The sequence below is a fragment of the Ylistrum balloti genome, unplaced genomic scaffold (assembly GCF_031769215.1).
Source record: "Ylistrum balloti isolate Yb309-2 unplaced genomic scaffold, AGI_CSIRO_Ybal_v1 Utg371294, whole genome shotgun sequence".
NCBI classification, from domain to species: domain Eukaryota; kingdom Metazoa; phylum Mollusca; class Bivalvia; order Pectinida; family Pectinidae; genus Ylistrum; species Ylistrum balloti.
Genome location: NW_026782694.1, coordinates 130,327 through 137,237, shown reverse-complemented (window position 1 = coordinate 137,237; position 6,911 = coordinate 130,327).

The window sequence follows — 6,911 nt, the reverse complement described above, 5'->3', positions numbered from 1 at the left end:
TACAAGACTTTCAAAATTATGACCTAAAATTGTTCAACATTATAAATCAAACGTCATCTCCTCAGATGAATTCACTTAATAATCAGGATAATCAAAAGTGGATTAGATTAGGGAAAAAATAACAAAATGGATATAGATGGATGTTGCCTTGGAAACGAAAATACAGCTTTAACGGAGAAAGTTAAAAAAAAACCCACACATTTCATGGCACGGATAGATAAGTAGATATATTTTGATGGTACAAATCTCACTTGTACTCATAAGTTTCATTTGGGACTCTCGAGACTCATTTTGGATTCATTCTGGACTCGCGAGACTCATTTTGGACTCATTCTGGACTCGCGAGATTAATTTTGGACTCATTCTGGACTCGCGAGACTCATTTTGGACTCATGAGACTCATTTTGGACTCATTCTGAACTCGCGAGACTCATTTTGGACTCGCGCGACTCATTTTGTCTCTTGAACTCAGAATGATTTCTTTGGGTCCAAACCGAGTTTCGTGAGGCCTAGGACCATTAACATATACCTACTTAGATATGAAGTTTGAGTTAAAATTTAAAATAAAATACTTTAGTGCTTGTTGAGAATTAAATATCATAAATCTTGGCGAATTAATACTTCGACATAAGAACGTAAGAACAAAAACTGTCAAAATATATATATATTCCCAAAAGTGTTATACAGAAGATGTTAGTGATGCTAAACTGATATAGTTGCTATGAAACCTCATACAGATTTACGTTAAAAAATATCGATTTTTCAGTCACCTCGCAAGACATGTGAACGGGTAATGGCTAGGAAGTAAAATGCACGTGGGCGGGTTATGTGATTTAATACCCTGATTAGTCTCTTAATCCCTTGTCTCGGCAGTTCTATTCAAACTCACCCGCTTTAAAATCAATTGATGTGCATGTAGTGCTGTGTCGTTATGTTCAAGCTGAAGAGGAAAGATATAAACAGATATTTAAACAACGACATTCACATCATTAGTTCTATTGTGTGAAATATTCAAAAATTTAAAAAAAAAAATGAAATTTTATTCACATATTTACATACAGGTGCTGAATTAACAGGTATGAGATAAGTGGGAATTACGTCTTGAATTAAGTATATGTATACTGAATATAAACAAAGAAAAAAAACTCATGAAACTTGATTTAAAGTCACAGGTAATCATATTGAAACAGGCTTATGAGTTCAAAATCGTAATTAGAATGATAATTAAATTGTTTCTTGGGTATAATCATTTAATTGATTGACTTATGATGCAGCGACAAACATTATGACGTAGTAGTATTGTGTGACGTCATATTTGCCAATAAGAAAATCTCTTTTTATTTCTTATATTGATATAGGGATTTAAACATGATTTCTGCCAGGGACAAACAGCTTCTACCGGAGAGGAATGTTTTGCTTGTCTCAGATATCAACCAAGCTTAGGTTATCAAGAAAGAGCTCTTTTTCACTGTACTTAAAATAAACAGCAACTTCTTTTGAATCTGTTTTTGAAGCAATACATGTGCTGGTTCCCGTTGCCGTTATTGTTGCTGTTTGCTGACGTCATCTTTATGTACATATCTTCCTTACCGGAAGTCTAAATAGTGTTTCTTTCATGTAGAATACATCTTTATCATCTTGTCAAATAATGAATGGAATATTGAAAATTAATCTCTAAAATCAAGGATATTTCCATTATCAACATAAAAAAGTTTTCAAAAGAAAACAATATAAGACATCTGGTAGGAGAACGGAAGCTGTAGGATGGACGGGGGTGGATATATTGGACCAAAGGGTGCAGCGAAACAGGAAGTAAGATGTAGCGCTTTGTCAGATGTTTTCAAAGTTTGAACGACATTAACCATACATGATTTAATTAAGTGTTTGGATGTCCCACTTTGGTTATGTCCTCCCTGTTCCTGAAACACCCATTCATTTCAAAATTAACTTCAAATAGTTAAATGAGTGTAAAGATTACAAGATCAAAACTTCAATCGCCCATCAAAGTCGCTAAAATGTTTTCATATTATTCCAACAAAGGAAGATCAATATTAATATATACTGACCGGAAGTGCTGTTGTTAACACCTCCGGAAACTACCGAAGAGGGAACGATCGGAGATTTGATAAGAAGTCGGAGGAAGATCAATAGACTTTACTAGGAAAAGCGTTACACTGCAAGAGTTGAAGAAAACATTAAATATTACGTACAAAGAGAACGGTGATTAAATATCAAGACCTAATTAAATTGAATTGGGAAGACAAGCACAGATCAGCCCTCAAGTCTGCACCAAAAAGCACCGATAAAGGCGTGTGGCCTTTTTGTACCCAATGCACTGCGTACTTCACTTTGTGCAGGAAAGAGAAATGCTACAACAATATCAGAACCGTAGATCGGTCTCAGAATTGCGTCTTCGCTTTAAGTGAAGTGTTTTGGGGGTATTCCTTCACCCCGACAACAAAGCAGGGCTTTTTTGTACAATATACACAGCGGGTTGGTTTCCTAACATAACTGTTACGTAATGTTTAGAAAATATGTCATTAACACAACAACGCTCTTTATCTGCTGGATGGGGTCCCCCAGGGGTTGCACCGACCCCATAATTGCATTTACCACTTTAAAGCTGATTAAAAACATGGACGACGAAGACAAATAATTTATAATTGGTTAGGTTGTACTATCTACAGAAATGCCCTGAAATCTATATCTCATTTAATCAATGCAGATTCTGTGCAGTGTTGACGAATTGTACTATAATACTCAAATAATACCACTGTACCCCTTTTATTTCTGGAGTACGTGCTACAGTTTACATATACTGATATCATCGTGTAATGGAATATAACCTGAGCTTTTATCATTTGTATCTTGAGGTAATTTCTAAAAAAAATTTTGTAAATATAATAAACTTCAAACAATATTGAAATTTTACTTAATTTGTCAATTTTGAGATTCATTTTCATAAGCCATATTTTTTGGAAAATGACTCGGTCGAAATGCTTTATTTGGCCGAATACTGCACCGATATTGTACTGAGTACGTGTCATTCTTCTCATAGGTCCAACAGACCCACCATAGAGAATCAAACCATTAGTGAAATTGCGTAATTATATAAAATATCACACCAGAGCATTCACTCATAAGGAATTTTTAATAATGGCGCACCGACACTTCATATTTTTCGTATGGCAAAGCATATTTTAAAACAGATCATACACTCTACGGGAGTGATGTTTCTTTTGAACCAAAATTATTGACGTAAGTACAACATGGTTTCAGATTTGATCGCAATCCAAGAGGAAAAAAACAAACAAGCATTTCCTGGTATTTCTAAATAATCAAACATGGCTAAGAAAAAAAATCTATTTCCTTGACCTTTTAACCGTTGACCTTTTTAATCAACGTGCTTATGACTCAGCTGTTTATGAACAAAGTGTGTCAAGGTCAAATTAAATTTTTAACGTGAAGCTGCAGGTGCAACCTAAGTGCAATGGAATTCTGACCTGCCTTTTTACAGAGATCTTAAAAAGGAGTGTTTTTGAATAATTTGGAGTGCTACCCCTCCAAAACCGCATAGATGCGAAAGGTTGGTTCTTGACACTTCACAAACAAAATCGACATCACGGTAATGAATGGCTGTATATATGCTACACCCAAACCAACCTTTTTCACATACATGAATATTAATTGTTAACGTTATAAATTGTACCGAGAATCCCCCTTTCGTTTAACAAGTCTAACAATGAAATTATAAACATTTTACATATGGCGTGTACAGTTGTACTTAATATCCATAGAAACCCAGTCATGGAGGACCAGCCTTTGAAAAAGGATACGTTTGGGAAACCTCTATTGATATCGTAGGATGGTACATATGACCGGGGATATGAGGAACACTTCTGTGTTTCTCATTCCTTGTTTTTATCACGAATGGATGGATTTGTCAATATCTTTCAATGTTATAATCAAAGGAATGGATATCAGTAACTTTGCTTTCTGACATTAAAACCTTTCCAGTTGGCAATTTATCAATCCTGTTTCTTAAATTCCTCTCGACATTGCACAAGACATATACTTAATACTCCTTCTAATGTGTTTAGTCGCCAGATTTCTGATATAATTACTAAAATTACGACGGCAGGCATTCGATATGCGTTTTGGTTACTTCATAGAAAATACTGCACAGATAATTTGCATTGCCTGCAAATACGCATTGCCTTTGAGTGTAAATCAACGTATACTTAGCAAATTTAATAAACTTAATATTTTGATTTATCTTCTAATGCTGAAGACTCAATATTCTAATTCACATAGCAGTCTTAAAATGACATAGCATTTAAGTTTTAGACACGATACAAAAGTATCATCTACATACCAACTGTCAGGTCTGCCATATTTTCGATTTATACCAAAGAGGACCTGAATATTCTGATAGTTTTATATACAATACAACCACGGCCATATGAAATTAAGATTTCGGTATTTTGAAATCTTTCCAAATAGTACAGGCAATTTAAAGATCCAAGGTTTGCCGAAATCGGCAGTTTTTATTTCACATTCCTTTCAGTAAGATATTTTTGTAAGTGTTTGTTCCTTACCATGTTTCCATGGTAACTAATGGACCTTTAAATAATGTGAAATATACATTGTAATACACGTTAGGTGAACGAAACAGCTGTTCCAGTCTAATCCAGTGTTCGTTTCTAGGTTATCTAATTCGATATTGGTATTGAAAGGTGGCACCCATATGTTAGTCTTTTGTTTAGCTGTGTGTAATCCTCTAAAAAATATATGTCAAAAATATATATGATATATCGATTTAAATTATTTGTTCATATTCAAAGCAAAATTATAAAAATGAAATTCCATGAGACAGAGAACAGACATACGTGAATTCTATCTACACATTTATTGAATCAATAAACGTTTCCTTCTCCCAGTATGATACGTGTAATAACAGTAATCCTACTCATACGACTCCGAGTAATTTTACAGGATAAAACATTGATTTCAAAACATATTCACATAGGTACATGTTAATATGAAGGACTGTCGGTGCTTTAGAACACGTATTTGATATCAATTAATACTTTCAGTAGGTATTGGTTTTAATCTATAATTTACAATAGTGAGTACAAACATTGTACAAACGACACACTAGGGGAAAGTATGTTTCAATACAAATTATGCATTGGAGACGGTTGAGCCAAATAATGAAGCGAATTTCAGCATACATATGTTCCGTCCTTCTCGAACACGTCATTGATATCTGATGCCAATGTTTTAAAATCTAGATGACGATCAATGAAAGTAATGAAGAGATCGGAAGAAAATTAAGAATCTAGATGGGTCAGTGTATTTATCCTATAACTCGTAAACCGTAAATTTTATAACCTGATATTTTCTGACGAAAGCCTCGTACATTTGTATATTCGAGTCATGCCACTATTGGAATGGATTAAAACATGGTTCATCACCAATGTCTTCCATCTGCAATCTTAAAGATTGAACAAAATATACTTTTTTCAATATGAAAATTGAATTAGATACGGTAGAGACAAACGATGAACTGTACTGTGTCGTACAAAATTATATTGGCACAAAAATGGACACTTATTAAATGATTGTCAAATTAATATCGCCCTTTAGATGCCTCCAAACATCACATCAATTATTCATGAACTCATATTGACGATTTTTGCACCGAATATGTACTGCTATATGGAAGTGTACTGCCTTACACACCGACCATTTCAGGGATGGTGTTTCTAATCAAAAATCCACAAATCTTTCCTCGTTGATATGAAAGCTTAATGGCGCGTGTTGTAATAATAACACATTAGCATACGTAATCTCGCTGAGCGTCGTCATAAACAATGTTCTTACGTAAGAGATTAAATACAAGAGAGGGCATTTAGATCACATCATTTAAAAAAATTACAAGCCTATCCAAAAACAAAAAACAAAAAAAATTGGTATGAAATTGATTGATGTATTTATCATTCCTGTAAACTAGGTCAATAACCCAAGTGGCCTTTTTTTCACAAATTTCAAATCTCGGTTGTTTAAACAGGCGTAATACTTTCACTCGTGAATGATAAGTAAATATTTATATTACGTCATTCCCTGACAAACTTCATTTGTCATCTTTCCAGATCCCCGTGGTGCCTATGACGCTAAGAAGCCCCTTTGTGACTGTTCCTTAATTTGACGACTGCTGTGTTATTCTCATTTGTCATTAACACGACATTTCCTGTGCAGCGTCCCTGGTGTGTGGGTTTAGTGCAGGAGTAGGATAATAAATGCCGGCATTTATAACCAATCAATACAGTCACATTTTAATTTTTGATGTCAGAACGAGATTATCTCCTCTTTTACATCACACATCTCATATTTATTAATGGGCAATTTAGTAACGTTATTTATCAATTATATCCTTTACTTTTGAAAAAAAAATATCGTAGTTTATTCAGGATAATAGAACTCTGCTACCACTTGTGTGTACCAAACTGAGTGAATGGTTATTTCTCACAATTCAAGCAACTTCCTAAACACGGTGCGTAGAACCCAACCTAAGACACACTAAATATTGATGGTCTAACCAGCTTTGACGTTTCATTTTTTGACCGAAAATATCTATTTTTTTCAGTTGGGTCGAGATTAATTTCATAATTTTCAGCGTAGGCAAAACCATTACCTTGACTGGGTAATGTGATTTGTAACAGAATAAAAACTTACTCTGAGAGTGATGAAGATACGTTGCTGAAGAAGAAAAGGAGATTTAGGACAGAATTGTGGAAAGAGCAGGTTTTAATCATCTTTACACGGTAAATCAAATCTATTTCAATAATATAAATTACCTTCATTTTCAATGACGCCTGGATGATCTAATTTTTAATCATAAAAATTTT